The sequence below is a fragment of the Papaver somniferum genome, unplaced genomic scaffold (assembly GCF_003573695.1).
Source record: "Papaver somniferum cultivar HN1 unplaced genomic scaffold, ASM357369v1 unplaced-scaffold_99, whole genome shotgun sequence".
In the NCBI taxonomy this organism is placed as follows: domain Eukaryota; kingdom Viridiplantae; phylum Streptophyta; class Magnoliopsida; order Ranunculales; family Papaveraceae; genus Papaver; species Papaver somniferum.
In genome coordinates this window covers 4604209-4623148 of record NW_020653081.1, presented here as the reverse complement: position 1 = coordinate 4623148, position 18940 = coordinate 4604209, and positions in this window count along the sequence as shown.

Below are 18940 nucleotides of genomic sequence, written 5' to 3'. Positions count from 1 at the left end.
TCACATCTAGACAAAATACCAAAATACGTACGACCCTATTATCATTTCTAGACGAAATGTTTTATTCCTAGTGAGTCATTCAAAATATCTTCACCACCCTTCACGAACGTTTAGTCATCCTCATCATCGCTCATAAGTGTAAATGAGACATTACTCCTCGACATTTGTAGTTCCTTCCAAAATTCAAAACTTTCCTCGAATCTATTACACCATGACTTGGACATTTCGTTACAATCGAATAATGGAGGTAATGGGCATCCTTCACTCATTTGGAGGCCGATTAAATGATTTCCGTGCACGTAACCAATCACCACTCTTCTTGTTTGCAATTCATCATCATATGGTATTTCTTGTTGGTGCAAATGTGAAGCTCAATGAATTTGAGATATAATGGACAACGCAATTGAATGCATTGGCGAGTAGTTGGCAGTTTATTGGCATTGTCATCCAATACTCACTTGTCAAACATTTATTGCCGTGTAACCGCTTTTCCCGTGCGACGAACCTTTCGTTTAATACCGTCTCAGACTCGTCTTTTTCAAATCTCATCATTGGTATGTAATAATCTCGGTGCTCACGTAGTTCAATTAAACATTTTTGCCTTACATAGTCAACTTCTTCACAACCCCAATCTTTCGCGTCTTCAAAGGGTCCAAGTTGATCCACGAAGACGTGGTAACCACAATTTCCATCTCCATCTACCTCATCCGTGGCCCTAATATACTCATGAACAAAGTCGGGGAAAAAAAGAAGGTAATTTTCATAGATGATGTAATAATTCCGGGAATATCGACCCTGCTCATCTCTAGGGGGTGGTTTGTAAGTTGCGTTTGGAATACGAACCGTTCCCTTCCTTTAACTTGAAGGAAATATTCCAACCATTGGACTTTTTCCTATATTTCTTGCTAATTGTTTAACATCGCCAAGTCTTTTTCTCGTGCTTCCTTGGGAGGGAACTTTGCAACCTTTTCCTTTAACTTCTCCATCTTTTGTTACGCATGCTTTGGAACCTTTTCCTTTAACTTCTCCAATTTTTGTTCCGCATTCTTTGGAACTCTTTCCTTTAACTCCCCCATCTTTGGAACCTTTTCCTTTAATAACTTCGGTTTTTGCTAGTTGTTTGGAACGAAAGATCGGACCCTTTCCCTTAAAATCAACCTTGCTTATTGAACTTTCTTGAGTGGGAGGCTCAATTTCTTATACATTTAAATGACTTGGTTCTGTTTTTTCCATTTGACATCTTCTTCGTTTGTTTCTACCTTGAACATCATCCTCCATTTCATCCTCCGCTTCATAGGCTTTTCGCAACAACTCAATACCCGAAGGATCTCTTTTCTATGATTCTTCCAATAATTCCCTTGCCGATTTTCTAATTACACTCCTCTTTTGTTTGGTAGGAGGCCTCCCCTTTCCCTTCTTCTTAGATGGTTCGTTCATATCGTACCTAGTTTGTGGGAATACAAATTTACGCAAGTTATTCAACCATATTTGTCTTTGCCCCCGTGTTAATGTATCATATTTCGCGGCTAGCGCTTTTCCAATGTCGGTATCGGCAAACGTTCCTCCAAAATCTTGGTCGACTATTGTTTCATCGAATGTTATTTGTTGCCTAAAGGTATTAACATCTTGTAGCGGAATAACTCTTTCATCGTAATTGGATATGACATGCCGACATGGGAGGCCCAAACTTGTCATATTAGGAAAAACACACACTCCTCCGACAAAGTTACCCAACTCAAATTGTATCACTTCTTTTATGATCATATCAATTGCATGATGCGACACTCTATCATAAATATCCTCAAGCTAAGGATTGTCTTTCTATTTTTTGTGTTTACTAGATCGGATTTTTTCAAAATGCTCCATAACTCTATCTAGATCACGGAGGAAATAGTTGTGCATTGCTTGGAATACTATAACAAATCCACCATCACCACTATGAAGCTTCTTCTTCAACCGGTTGTGAGACGATTCCACCGTACTTGTAGCTTGGTTGTCGAAGTGTCTATATTGGTTCGTGAATGCGGATACAAACTTCTCTTTGTTCGGATCCAACCAATTGTCCACCAAATACTTCACCATACTAGGATAACTTCTCAAACTATCCAATAACATACGAGATCGTTCTTCATAATCTTCCACTGTGAGAGAGTGTGCCATGGCATCCCAATCCTCTTGGAAACTAGCCCATCTTAGTTCCGTTAACTTGTCATCCTTGTTGAATTTTTCTTTGGATTCTTCTTGTTTATCTACCGGTAGTTTCTTTATTCTCGCCATTTCACTTTTCTTTGTTGGACGAATTATTGTCTTGCATTTAGTTTCAATGCTATTCCATAGGTGGAATATGCAAAGAAGTTGATGAGCATCCGGGAAAACCCTCGCTATTGCATTCAACAATGCTTGTTCCTTGTCGGTGACAATGACTTTTGGAGTATATCCTTCCACGTAGAATAGCTTCACTTGTTCTAGTGCCCACACATAACTCTCTTCAAGCTCATTTTCCAAGAAGCAAAACGCAACACTAAACAGAGAGTTGGTGGAAGTTTTTCCAACAATGTTGAACATCGTCATCTCATACTTGTTGGTCTTGTACGTGCAATCCCTTAAAAGAACTTGATTGGAGCACCGCGCCAACCGTATAAACTCAGGATGAGACAATATGAGATTCTTTATTTGTTCATCCTCATCTTCATTATGAAAAACCGAGTAATTATACTTCTCTCCCAAATTCCTTAATTGTTGCATTTGATTCCTATTTTCCCATTGTTGATTTTTCAATTTTGTTTTGGCCTTGTATATGGTTTCCAAAGTAGAAACATTCGATGGGTTTAGAAGATTTATATGACCGAGTATATCAATGGGTTTCATACGGTTTACGGTCATGGAACTTACAATCATTTTTTCTTCATCATTAAGCCGCGCCGCATAAGGATCGCTTAGAAAGGTCTTCGGTATTAGGTGGTTATGACGACCGCATATAACTTTCTCCAAATACCAATAATCATTTTCATTATTCTTATCATTGTTGTGCTTGAATTGAAGCTTGAACGGGCACTTATTCTTCTTGGTGAAAGTAGTATTCTTCCTCTTCGTCGTTCCTTTATATTCGGTACCCCTTTTCACATGACTTGTGCTAGTTCCACTACACTCGCAAACTATTTGAAAGTGGCTATCATTGGTCGATCCATTACAAACTATAACAACATAATTAACTTGCCACGTTCTCTAGCCCATTTCTTTGCATCTTCTTTATCTTTCCATGTCTACATGTTCCAAAAACTCAAAGTTAATAGAAAAACAAAAACATAACATATCTTTCCATTAGTTTCAAAAAATAAAAAAACACTTACCAAGTCAGTCAAATAGTGATGAGAAGAATCTTCAGTTAGAATTTCGTTTGCATTAGGTTGAGAAGGCATTGGTCTAGGTGGAAGCACGATCTATGAACCAAAATATCACAACATTAGTCAAAAAAGAAGGAAAATCAAAATTACGTCCAGGTTTTAAGGTACACGGATCCAGACGTTTTAGGCATAGGAAAGGTTACGGTTGAAAAATTCAACCTCTAACCTAAACGTTTTCAATTACGGTTGGAAACGAATAAAATCTAACCTAGACGTTTTCACTTACGTTTGGAAATCCAAAACCCTAACCAAGACGTAAAACAAATAATAAATACCCATGCAAAAATTATTTATGTCTGGGTTTTGGATGAATATAACCTAGGCGTAATTCTCAAGTTTTGTCCTATTGGAAACCAGTTACGCTCGGATTTATCCTAAACCTAGGCGTAAACCCAACTTACGGTTGGAAACGAAGACCAAACCCTCTTCCAAACCCAGACGTAAGATTAACTTGCGGTTGGAAACCAAGCCCAACCCAGACGTAATCTTCCATGAAAGTCTAAAAATATGAAATTTTTTAACTCATAAGAGATAGTTTAGAGGTGAACCTGTTGATTTTCAACCATTGGTTCTTCACTTTGTTGATTTATTTCTTCAATTGGTGGAGATTCATTATCACTTTGTGTTAAACCCTCTCTACCATCTACCAAATCATCTATCTCTTGGTCTCCAGCATGAGGAATGTAAAACTTGTTTTCTCTATCATACAAAGATTCGCCCACCTCGAATTGGTAACTTGTTTCATCCATTTTGGTTGAGTGAATCAAAAAATCTCCAAGATTTTTCTTTTTTCTCTTCTCTCTAGTTTTTCTTCCCACAAAAACTTTGTCCCAGAATTCACAAGTATATAACAAAATTCATCTTCTTAATCTAATTAGATTAGATATTAACTAAACTAAATTAAAATTAGCTAGACAGGGGTTGTTTGGTCATCACAAAATTATTTAAGATAAGGGGTTTTTGATATTACTTATGGGTAACCCGTTTTTGTCTTATTAGGTGACTAAAGGAATGTGACGCCCCAATAACAACCTTCTAATAAAAAGGTGGAAAATTGAAAGTGTAAAACGTGTTTACTTGACTTTGGGAAATTGAAACGGCTTGAATTTTTGGAATTAAACTATGTAGTGGTCCGGCTATGATGGGAACATGGCGCATCCTTAGAGTATGAGGCCCCTCCTATCTAGCTGACATGTGGTTCACAAAAACTACCCTAGGAAAAATATCCTCTGGTCCTTTTTTAGGTGGTCCCATATCTGTTTAGTCCTTTCAGAAATCACCTTTTCCATTTGGTCCATAATTATTTAAAAATATTAAATGGACCAAAGTACCCCTCCGTGTTAATTTCTACTTATTTTTTGTAACATTACATTCTTCAAAATGAAGTCTATCCAGAAATGAACTCATGATAAAAAGCTATATAAACTAGAGTTCATTCCAGAAATGAACTCCTGATAAAAAGCTATATAAACCAGAGTTCATTCCAGAAATGAACTCCGGATAAAAACCTATATAAACCAGAGTTCATTCAAAAAAACGAACTCTTGATAAAAACCTATATAAACCAGAGTTCATTGCAGGAATGAACTCCTGATAAAAACTTAAAAAAAAAACAGAATTCATTCCAGAAATGAACTCCTAATAAAAACCTATATAATTCATTCCAGAAATGAGCTCCTGATAAACTATATAAACCAGAGTTCATTCCAGAAATGAGCTCCTGATAAAAACCTAAAAAAAAAAAGTTCCTTCCAGAAATGAACTCCTGAAAAAAAACCTAAAAAAAATAGAGTTCATTCCAGAAATGAACTCCCTGAAAAAAACCTAAAAAAACAAAGTTTATTCCAGAAATGAACAACATCATCTCCATCTTCTTCGACGTCTTCAACAACAACAAACATCATCGTGTTCAAATAGAAGCAGCAACATCGTATTCATCATCTTTAACATGAGCAACAATAGATCTTGAAAGTCTTCATCGACTGTAACACCATTAATCAACAACAACAGATCTTGAAAGTATTTATCATCATCATCATCTTCATCGACTACAACACCATCAATCAACAACAACAGATCTTGAAAGTGTTCATCATCTTCATCTTCATGAGCAACATCAGCAGCATTGGTTCATGTAAAGAATGAACTTCTTCGACTTCATCATCTTCATTTTCAACATGAGCAGGAAGAAATTAAAAACAAAACCAAAAAAGAAAAAGAAAAAACGGATTCAGATTTTCACCTCCGAATCGCCATTGTTACTAGCAGCACGAAGATGAAGATGATGAACTCACACAATCTTCTCTGCCGTCTTTATCATCTCTGCAAAATCAAAAACCTAGCAGGAAGATGAAGAAAAAAAAAAGGAGATAAATATTAGATCTGAAAATATGGACGTGAGAGTAATTAAATCTGAAAACAATATCTTCTCCCTTGAATTGAGTATATATGTCCTACGGTGACGTCATGGATGATGTAATGGTCCCAAAAGGGTATTTCTGCCACTACAAGATGACAATTACGTCATCCATGACGTCACTCTAGGACCAAACCATTATTTCTAGGACCAAACTATAATTTATTTTTCCAAAAAGGACCAAACAGACAGTTGACTGAGTCAACTGGACCAAACCCATCCTAATATATTATTTCTACGACCTATTGGTATTTCCTACAACTATCTTTAAACTGACTATTTGTTTTTCGTGTTCCACTCAAATATTTTCCGTTTTACTTACCGATTTTCCCCTCAAGTCGGTCTTTTTTTTACTACGAAAAGAGAAATTTTATTAAGATTAGGTATTAGGAGCCAGATACTTTTTATCCTTTGTAATTACTGAGCTTAACCAAGAGGGAATTTCAGAATGATGCAGAATGCTGCATCAAAATTTGCAGAATGCTGCATAAAAATTAACTTTGACAATCATCAGCAACTGGATTTTTCTAGTGTTTTGGATCTAAAGCAGCTACGTTTACTATTCTGTTTGTGGTTGAGCTACCCTAGATTCTTAACCAATCAGACATGTGATTATTTATGCTCATACTAATAGCATCTGAATTGACCTGCACATTCTCAAACACAACACTGCACCTAGTTTTCCATATTTGCCACATTGTAAAACATACAGTGTTAAATTGGTGTTATTTGGCCTAAGAATATTGACATCTTTATCAAACCAAAGTTTAATCCAGGAATGAATATCCTTACCTTGCATCAACTGCACACAATTTAAATCAATATTGTTAAGAACATATATAAAGATTTTGCATTCAACAAACAGATGCTAAGAAGACTCATTATGATGGTTACAAAGAGGGCAAAAAACCTTCTTATGCTTAGTGAATCCGGATAATCTGACACTAGTAGATAGGCATTTATGGAGGAATTTCCATAGAAAATGCTAAATTCTGATAGGAAGGTTGGTTTTCCAGAGAGATTTCCATTCCATTTCATCACTATTAGGAGGTCTAACCCGGGAATCATCCAAAATAGCCCTATAGGCATATTTAACAGAAAATAGTCCGTTAATGGTTGGCTTCCACCTAATAACATCCTTACCAGAGATAGGAATTCTGATCTCTTGACTAGTTATAATTGTATTTCTATGAAACAAAGCTCCAGAGTGTCAGTTTTCCAAGTATGGGTACTATCATCTATTAAATCAGAAACTTTACTGATATTTGCAGACATAAAGTTTGATTTAGGAGGACCAAGCGTAGATGGGATCCAATTATCCTTCTTGTAAATTGAGATGTTACTGCCATCATCTAGTTGCTAGCAATAAAACTTTTTTAAGATATCTATGCCATCACAGATTCCTTTCCACACCCAAGATCCATGTCTAGACAAAGCACAATTAAGAGAATTACAACTATTGAAATATTTATATCTCAGGAGAACGTCCTAAAGAGCATTTGGATTTTATAACATCCTCCAAGCAAGTTTAGTTAAGAGGGATTGGTTTAATATAACTGATTGCTTATATTTAAACCTCCTAGGTCCTTTGGATAGGCAACATGGGTCCATTTTTTTTAATTTTTTATTTTACCATAAATGCCTTTTTCACCATTCTTTTTGTTCCACCAAAAGTTCATTTGGATTACATCCATTCTATCTGTAATTTTTCTAGGCATGGGGAAAACAACCATGTGGTGACTACCAATTGTACCTAAAACACATGGGGTTAAAGTGGTTTTACCTGGTTGAGGTATGAATTTAGATTGCCAAGGAACAAGCCTGCCACTAAACCTATCCATTAGAGGAGAGAAAAACTCAACCTTATTCTTCTGTAAGAGAATTGGAACTCCTAGATACTTATCCTGCAAAGCCATTCTTTTAATCTGAAAGATATTAGAAATTTCACTTTTTGTAGGATTAGGAACCTTTGGACTAAAAGCAAGTCCAGATTTATCAAAGTTAACTGATTGACCTGAAAATATGTTGAATTGATCAATGATGTGAGCTATATGTTTAGCTTCATTTATTTTGGCTCTAGAGAATATCATGCATTCATCTGCAAACAACAAATGACTCACAGAAGGACTATTTTTAGCTACAGTACAACCATAAATGCGATTATTAGTTACAGCAGTAAACTCTATCCATTTAATTGATTTCTCTAAAATATAGGGTATGTTTGGGAGCTTGGAAACTGAATAACATATCCTAAAATAGTTTATGAAAACCTTGTTAATGGTTAGTTTTAATGGTGTTTGGGGTAGTCAAACGAGATTTCAAGTAACTTCTGGGGAGTTTCCAAATCTACTGTTAATCCATAAAGATTTTTGGAAAGTCTCCTAATGTCTCTTGTTATTGGTTAGATACTTTTTTTTTTAAGTAATTTAAATTCTTTGAAACTCCATGTTATTGGATTAGGATTTTATAAGAGTCACTCCAACACTGCTGTTATTCAAAAGAGAATTGAAAGTCATTGATTCGTCTTTTTAGAAATTTAAAGAGACTTTTTGTAGAAAATATGCATGATTGAAATATCTCCCTAAGAGGTGATATTTTGGGAGACTTGAAAATTTGGGTATTATTTTTTTTTGTAAGTTATACAAAATAAATAAATAAATCTCTTTTCTTGTTTTAGCCGATGACTAAAAATCAGGCCATTTACAATGAAAGGATGCTAATTAGTGGAGAGATAGCACACCCAAGGTAGTCAATATCGATTGTACATGACGATATTAAAGGTTTTTATATGGTATCGGAAAAAATCTTTACGATACTGAAAATATCGGCGATACGAAGGAGAAACGATAAAAACGCGTGTATCGTCCTGTACGGACCGATATATCAGTTTCACTTGTACACTGATAATATAGGTTTCACTTGTACACTGATACATTAGCGTATATCACTAATGTATTTTTTATTTTGCTTATGACTTCTTGAACTTTTAGTTCAAGGAAGTAACTCCACTAATTTTGCTAGCTTCATATACGATTATGGTGGATGTAATTACCGTAAATGTGATGTCGATGGGCTAACAGACATTCAATGCTTGGTTTCCTTGTCGATAATATAAGGCTCTAATCAACCACCTCTTATTTTGTAAGGTTGAAGTATGTTTACTACAATTATTATTTTCTATTATGGTTATATCAATATATTTTTTTGTTTGATAAATAATAAATATTAAAAAAAAATCCTAATGATGTATCGCCTATAAAAACAGATATTATCATTTGTATAGGTGTATAAGACCCGACCGATACGATACCGATACACGATATTAACTACCTTGAGCACACCAAATAAAATGTGGGATGAGTGGAATAAAGAAAAATAAAAACTTAAGCATAAGATAATAGTGAGATTTATTTTCACAATGAACACATATTTTACTAGGTATTTCATGGTACTTTTATTAACATTATAACGTGCATAATAAAAAAACTTCAATAGATGTTTTGAATTTTATTAGATAGTATATATACTCCCTCCGTCCCAAATTAGATGAGCTAGTTGTAGTTTGCACAATTCTTAAGACAAGGAGGAAAGGGGAGTATGTCCTAGTATTTTCTACAATTATACCCTTATGGATAATAACTAGTAAAACTCAGAAATTATTAATCTCTTTAACTATACCACGATGTTTTCGTAAACTTTATATCCTTGAAAGGCATTTCAAAACACCTATGTAACGAATATAAACATGGCTATAAAATTATACATATTTATTATAGTAACAATAATCAATTAAAAGGATAGTTTAAATGTCCCCTTGATTAGAGAGATAGCTCATCTATTTTGAGACAAAATTTAAAACCAACTAGCTCATCTAATTTGGGACATAGAGAGTATATTTTTTCTCTAGAAATCACAAAGACTCTTTACAAATATCATTTTTTTGTCTCTACAAGTCATAAAGACTCTCTAAAATACTCACAGAGAATCATTAGAAATCTCTACATTTTCAGAAAATCTCCGAGAGTCACTCAAATAAAAAGTCTATGAAAGTCTATATAAATCTCATTTGACTACGCCCTGTAAAATTCTATCATATCTTGGGTTAGGTAAACTTGTGTTTTTTTAACTCCAGAAATAGGTTGATGTAAATGATTATTTCTTATACAACTATTTATTTTAAAGAAAAATAATGGTCTAACCCAGATGAGGATACATATATCCCAGGTATTTGGAAGAATAACATAACCTCACTTTTTTAGCTTCCTAAAATCAAGGAAGGTTTAGTAGTCCTTATCCAAGATTGGAATCGCCGTGAGACAAACACATTTTCACCGTTTTTTACCGGATAATCCAACCTAGGATGGGATATCCAGGGTACCTTTTTTTGTAACCAAGTTAAAAACACAATCACTCTAAATATTTGTACATTATGGTTGAGGAAAAAAAAGCTTCATGAGATTCAAGCAGGATGGATGCATATATTAACTCAAGCTTGATCTAGTAAAAAATTCGCTGAGTACTACCAATAATTTTAAGGGATTACGAAACTTAAATTGAAGAAAAGGAAAACAATAGTAATAAAAGTTGTAAAGAAGTCAACGACTGTAGTATTCTTGTTCATCACTGGAATCAAATGTCAACAACGAATACCATAAAAATGTTAAATGTTTCTGCAAGTTTATCAAACAACAAACGAAAGTTAACAAGAATAAAAACTTGGCGTCCCGTCTTGCTTGTCCATATTATTTCCCTTGTACCTGAAACATATTAAAAATAAAAAGGACTTCAAAGCTAAGCAAAACAAGGCAGAGAAATGTGGTTGAGCATTTTCAAGGTCATTAGCACTGGTAGTATTTAGGCAAAGATATATGGTACATTGGTACTATCAAGGTTATTACTTAATAGCAGTAGCTAATACGTGGTACTCAATCAACAGGGGACTGTGTAATGGATCATAAATATGGACGAGCAAAAGACGTACCAAGTAGAAATCCTTTTTTTCTTTCTATAACAAAGTGATAAAAGAAGCGACTAATTACCTCATTGTCTTTTGTTTTCGAATTCTTTGTTTCTTTCCTCAAGCCTACCTCCAATGCCGACAAATACTTAGAGCAAGTCTTTTGATGGAAGAATTCCATTTTCCATCTTCCATGCCCCCTTAATATTTGGAATTGTGAATGGAAGTGCAAATGTAGTGGTGGAACAACATGAACGCTAATCAAAATAGCGTTAGAAAGACACTATCCAGAATAGCGCTTTGCGGTATTGTGATTAGCGTTTTTTTTCTCAACCATTAGATTTTTAAGGGCTTGTTTTAAATCTACGGATAAAAATATATGCTTTTGTTATTGGCGTTTTCCGTCTTCTAGCGCGCTATTCTGAATAGCGTTTTACAATAATCTGATTAACGCTTCCAAGGATTCCACAGACCATCCCAAAAAATCTTGAAACATGGCTTGGAAAATTGTGGAAGACCTCAACTTAGAAGCCATTATACTCGACATTCCACAGTTTTTCCACACTTGGAATAACTTGGATTCCACGATAAGACTTTCTCTTAGGAAACTGGTCTCCTTTTTTCTTCTTTCTAATCTCAGGATCGTGGATGGTATCTTGTACATCAACGTTTTTTTTTCCACTGTGCACTGAGTTACCTACTTGTTTCTGCTGGTCAGGATCTTCGGCATTGCTTGCCTCCATGCTCACTTTTTCTTGTTGTGCATTCAACTTTTCAATGCAAGCATCAAGATGGCGCTTGACAATACAAGCAGAACTTCCATCGATGGATCCTTTCATCACAACAATAAGAGATTTATTTGCTAAATGACTATATCTAATACTAGAAGATTAGTTGCAGCTGGCCAGTATTGGGGTGCACATGTTATCAACTATAAGGCCATCCTTAGCTTGTGGAGTCCACCTCTTCAAAAAGTACCGTGGAGGAATCTCAAAAAAAATTCCAGAAAGAGCATTCTCAACGCATGATTACATAAAATTCATGTAAACTGAAGACCCGTACGTGGAATGACATTACCCCCGCATTTCTAATATGTCCTTAATTAACTTAAATATAATATGGAAGGGTCACTCCACTCTTTGCAAATTGGTTTTGAATCGGATGTGAGCAGACTTTAACATAATATCAAAGCTAGGATTGATAGTTAAGTTGAGGGAGAGGGTTTTAAAGAAAAACACTTTTAGAAGAGTTTAATAAAAAATCACGGTGGGTTGAGAGTCGAGTTGATGGAGAGGGTTATAAATAAAAATAGTATTAGAAGAGTTTAAAAAAAATCACGTTACTTGAGAGAGGTGTTTTCAAAATAAAATAAAAAATGTTTGTCTTATTTGGTGATTTTTTTTTTATGAAGATAAATTGTTATGAATAAAAATGATGAGGATGTATGTTCAAAATATGTTGAGGTTTCAAGATATTTTTGCTACAAGTTATGGTTGTGATATTTTTTCTTGCATGTGTTAGTTATCTTGCCCGAAAGATTATATTGACGGTGTTATATGTTGATGATGATGAATATGAAAGATATTGATTTGCATAATATGTTAGGTTAGTGGAAGGGATATGGGATGCTAAACTGCTAACAATGATGATGATCGTGACGATGATGATGATGGTGGTGGTTGTGATTAAGATGTTGCTGATTTTTGAAGATGATGATAATCCTGTTTTCAAATTTGTGATGGTGATGATTTGAAGATTTGAAGATTAAGAATATATATTTTGTATTAAGTGAGGATGTTTGAAGTAATAATTCAAAATATACGGTAATATTTGATATACTTTGTTAGATTTGTTCTTTAACGCATGGGATATCAGTCCTAATATATAGGAAGTAATCAACATTATTTTAGTATGAGAAGTTAATTAAGTTGGGTCATTAATGGCTAAAATTTAGGAGTTTTATTTGTAATGGGTAAGTGGAGTCATGTCTTCTGTAAGCCTATAAAGGGTGTCACTAATGTTAATGAATATACACAAGAAGTTTTAGCAATGTAATCTTTTATGTGAGTTTAATGCAAATCTTTCTCTCGCTCCTCTCTTAATCCATGAAATCCAATAGACTCTATCAATTCATTTATCATCGTGATGCAACTCGTCTTGATCAAAGTCTTCAGTTGGCAATAAATTAAGATCCAACAAAGCAATGTCACTCTTTCTCTCCGTTCTTTCCATGGAATCCTAAATGAATGAAGACACAGTCATAAGCAAATTAAACAAACATTGCCATGAACTAATTCTTACATGTATATATGTACAGTAAAAACTCCATATATTATTAAATTCTCTGTATCAACAAAAAAACAAAGTCCCAACTTGAGCCAGTTATAAATAGTAATAACCTTCATGTTTATATATTAATATATTTTTCTAGTCCTGCCAAAAGGAATTTTCCTCCATATATTAGTATAATCATCACTATTGGAAACTTATATATCTTGGTACATCGAAATTTAAGATGAAATAAAATACTTATCTATGATTTTTTTGAGAAAATGATGTAACTTTTTAAATCGTTATGGGCACCTTATTATATCCTTTTGCTTTTTGTCTAATTCCATCAATGATTTCTTCTTTGGTTAAAGCACATACGACTTATTTCTCATTTTGATGGGTAAGGAAAACATCCATATCCATTATCATTTACATCCTCTGGATTTTTTCATTCATTATCATCGTGATGCAACTTGTTTTGATCAAAGTCTTCAGTTGGAAATAAATTAAGATCCAACCAAGCAATGTAACCCTTTCTCTCCATTCTCTCCATGGAATCCTAAATGAATGAAGACACAGTTGAAAAAGCGGGGGTCTAACAACACCACCCAATATTTCACTTAGCAATTTGTATGGACAAACTCGAATAAACTTTTAAGAGAATCAACAAGACCCAATCTATTAAAAGTATATCAACGAGTTAGAATATCTCAACCTCTCGATTTGATTAATACTCAAGCAAATAGAAATCTGCGAGTCGTTATCAAATACTAGAGAGATAACTTGGATGGTACCAAAGACCAATATCCAAGTGTCAATAAATATAAATCAACAACCACAAGGTCGGATATTCTAATTGATTGAACTTAACGCACAACATGAATTATTTCAATTATAAAGATAAACAATATAATGCGGAAATAGAAATAACACATACACCAGAATTTTGTTAACGAGGAAACCCCAAATGCAGAAAAACCCCGGGACCTAATCCATATTTGAACATACACTGTATTAAGCCGCTACAGACACTAGCCTACTCCAAGCTAACTTCGGAATGGACTGTAGTTGAACCCCAATCAATCTCCCACTGATCCAAGGTATAGTTTCTCTCCCTACATCTCTGATCCTAGCAGGATACTACGCACTTGATTCCCTTAGCTGATCTCACCCACAACTAAGAGTTTCTACGACCCAAAGTCGAAGACTTGATATAAACAAATCTTTCTCACACAGACAAGTATCGATAAGGATCAATCTGTCTCCCACAGATAAACCCTAAGGTTTTTGTTCCGGCTTTTGATAAATCAAGGTGAACAAGAACCAATTGATAATCTTGTCTTATATTCCCGAAGAACATCCTAGAGTTATCAATCACCACACAACAATCTTAATCGTGTGGTAGCGAAAGATGATATTGAGAAATCAAAAACAATGAGACGAAGATGTTTGTGATTACTTTTATATCTTTCCTATCAGAGATATCAATCTCAAGCCAATAAATATGATTGTACTCGTACGATAGAAGATGCAAGATCAGATCATACAACTACGATAAAAGTAGTATCGGTCTGGCTTCACAATCCCAATGAAGTCTTTAAGGCGTTAACCTGGTTTTAAGAAGAAACCAAAGGTTAAAGGAGAATCGACTCTAGCACGCGAACTAGTATCACATGGAATGTATGGGGATTAGTTTTGCACAGATGCTAGAGTTCCCCTTATATAGTCTTTCAAATCAGGGTTTGCAATCTAAGTTACCTTGGTAACAAAGCATTCAATATTATTAAATTCTCTGTATCAACAAAAAAAAAAGTCCCAACTTGGGCCAGTTATAAATAGTAATAACCTTCATGTTTTAATATTAATATATTTTTCTAGTCCTTCCAAAAGGAATTTTCCTCCATATATTAGTATAATCATCACTATTGGAAACTTATATATCTTGGTACATCGAAATTTAAGATGAAATAAAATACTTATCTATGATTTTTTGAGAAAATGATGTAACTTTTTAAATCGTTATGGGCACCTTATTATATCCTTTTGCTTCTTGTCTAATTCCATCAATGATTTCTTCTTTGGTTAAAGCACATACGACTTATTTCTCATTTTGATGGGTAAGGAAAACATCCATATCCATTATCATTTACATCCTCTGGATTTTTTCATTCATTATCATCGTGATGCAACTCGTCTTGATCAAAGTCTTCAGTTGGAAATAAATTAAGATCCAACCAAGCAATGTAACCCTTTCTCTCCATTCTCTCCATGGAATCCTAAATGAATGAAGACACAGTTGAAAAAGCGGGGGTCTAACAACACCACCCACTATTTCACTTAGCAATTTGTATGGACAAACTCGAATAAACTTTTAATAGAATCAACAAGACCCAATCTATTAAAAGTATATCAACGAGTTAGAATATCTCAACCTCTCGATTTGATTAATACTCAAGCAAATAGAAATCTGCGAGTCGTTATCAAATACTAGAGAGATAACTTGGATGGTACCAAAGACCAATATCCAAGTGTCAATAAATATAAATCAACAACCACAAGTTTGGATATTCTAATTGATTGAACTTAACGCACAACCTGTATTATTTCAATTATAAAGATAAACAATATAATGCGGAAATAGAAATAACACATACACCAGAATTTTGTTAACGAGGAAACCCCAAATGCAGAAAAACCCCGGGACCTAATCCATATTTGAACACACACTGTATTAAGCCGCTACAGACACTAGCCTACTCCAAGCTAACTTCGAACTGGACTGTAGTTGAACCCCAATCAATCTCCCACTGATCCAAGGTACAGTTTCTCTCCCTACATCTCTGATCCTAGCAGGATACTACGCACTTGATTCCCTTAGATGATCTCACCCACAACTAAGAGTTTCTACGACCCAAAGTCGAAGACTTGATATAAACAAATCTTTCTCAGACAGACAAGTATCGATAAGGATCAATCTGTCTCCCACAGATAAACCCTAAGGTTTTTGTTCCGGCTTTTGATAAATCAAGGTGAACAGAAACCAATTGATAATCTTGTATTATATTCCCGAAGAACATCCTAGAGTTATCAATCACCGCACAACAATCTTAATCGTGTGGTAGCGAAAGATGATATTGAGGAATCACAAACAATGAGACAAAGATGTTTGTGATTACTTTTATATCTTTCCTATAAGAGATATCGATCTCAAGCCAATCAATATGATTGTACTCGTACGATAGAAGATGCAAGATCAGATCATACAACTACGATAAAAGTAGTATCGGTCTGGATTCACAATCCCAATGAAGTCTTTAAGGCGTTAACCTGGTTTTAAGAAGAAACCAAAGGTTAAAGGAGAATCGACTCTAGCAAGCGAACTAGTATCACACGGAATGTGTGGGGATTAATTTTGCACAGATGCTAGAGTTCCCCTCATATAGTCTTTCAAATCAGGGTTTGCAATCTAAGTTACCTTGGTAACAAAGCATTCAATATTCACCGTTAGATGAAAACCCGATTTAGATTCAAGCCAATATCTTTAAACCGTTAGATCGAAAACTTAGCTTGTTACACACAAATGAAATGTACGCTTCTAGGTTTGTGTAACCGTACCCAAACGTGTACATTTTTTGGTTCAACAATAGTTAACCAAATGGTTATCCATATGATTACTTCCATACCAACCATGTTCTTCTTCACCATAACTAGTCCAATTGACTCAAATGAACTAGTTAGAGAGTTGTTCAATTGCAAGGAAATATTGTGTACTACACAAGACACAATTGAAGCAAAGATGATTTGATTCACTTGAATCGTCTCATGAACTTTTATAGCCACGGTTTGCAAACTGCATTCCTTAGTCTTTTTAAGTTTAAGTTCAGAAATCATCTTTAGATATATAACCATCTCAAGTTCGCGGACTGGGTTCGCGGACTTAAGTTCCCGGACAGAGTTTACAAACTCCAGCAGAAATTCTCGGGTTTGAGAACTTTGCCAGTTCGCGGACTTGGCTCACGCCACTATTCCGGTTCTCTTGATCAAAAAAGTTCGCAAACTTTGGTTCAAAGAATAGGAATTATACATATATGTGTTTCCACAACAATTCTTATATCCACCATTGGTTATTTAATCTAAAGTCTCATTCCAATCATTGAAACATTCTTAGAGGACGTTATACAATTGTTACACCATTTCTCGTCAAAGCAATTTTCAAAGTGATTGAAACATAACATGACTTTCGTCACTAGGTAAAGATAAACTTGGTTTAAGCAAAAGCTTACCAACACATATTTCGAGATATACATAGGCGAGATACACTCGGTTCGAAATACCAAATGTGTATAATCAAAGTCTATATAGCAAACGACTTTTGTCTCAAAATAGGAGATAGAGTAGATAGACTTTTGAGTGATATATAAGTTCAAGTCTCCACATACCTTTTTGTTGATGAAGTTCCATTGGTTCCTTGAGTAGTTCTTCGTGTTTGTATGATAAATCTCCATGGAGTTCTTGAGCTCAACTACACTTTCTATCCTAGTCTGAGACTTAGCTATAGTAGACAAGAAATCAAGACTTATAGTTTTCATCACTAACATTGACAAACATGCTTGAGATAGCAACGCATGCGAGTTCGACCAAGCAATGCTCTAACAATCTCCCCCTTTGTCAATTTTAGTGACAAAACTATCAATACATATTGTAGATGGTGAAAAACGATTTGCTGGTTTTTACGGAATTGAGGAGATGATCGTGCAGAGACTCCTTGAACCGAGCAAATGCTTAACCTCACACATATGCACTGCAAGAAGTGAGTGCTTTAAGTTCGAGAGATCAATCTGTAGGACTCCGGCCTAAACCAAGACAATGTCCGTTCCAAAGTCAATTTGGTCACAAGAGAGGATGGGTTGATCTGTAGGAGGAAAGCTGAGAAATGTGTGAGATCAATGGTGATCTAGATTGTAGGTGTGTTGTGTATTCTGCGTAAGAAATTTCTGAATGATTGAATTTTACTCAGTTGAGAGTGATTGCTCAGACGATGAGTTCGTGTATACGAAAGATTTTCTGTATGAACTTGTCGAGAAATTCTTGTTTGTTTCAATCAGGATTCAGAGTCCTTTTATATTGCTGAGTTGAAAACACCATGATCCCATGAAGTGTGACAGTTGCTGGAGTCAAAGAGTGAGGAAGTGGAAAAATCATGTTGAAACTAGTTTCTCATCGTGCGGAGACTTGGTGAACTTTCCACCCACTACTTTGCTAACTCCTTCAACTGATTGCACGACTTGCTCACATTCTGATCGTGTGTTTGTTTGAAAACACGTGTCGTAGACCGCCAGACCAAAATCCTAGTTAATATCCCCCATGTGACACGATTGATATCTCGTGATTATGGAGTCAGTTGCTGACTTTATGGGATGATGAGTCCTTGTATTGTTGAGTCGAACGTGATTTGCGAATGTTCTGAAACTTATGAATTGAACGTGTCTGTTGAGACAGAGGTATAATTCTGTCGATTTGTTAAGATAAGAAAATATCGCTCGTATGAGCAGATATTGCTCGCATGAGAAAATGTTGCTCATTTAATGAATTATTGAATATTGATAGTTGAACCAACATTCTTCAGCGTGAACAAATATTGTCCATTTGAGCGAATGTTGCTCGTCTGAGCAAATGTTGATTAATGATGCTGACATCTGAGCCGAGCATAATTATTAAAGTGTTGACCACGGAATCAACGTAAAATTGTTAGTGTTTGAATCTGCTCAGAATTATGTTGACCCACGGAACCCCGGGACCTAATCCATATTTGAACACACACTGTATTAAGCCGCTACAGACACTAGCCTACTCCAAGCTAACTTCGAACTGGACTGTAGTTGAACCCCAATC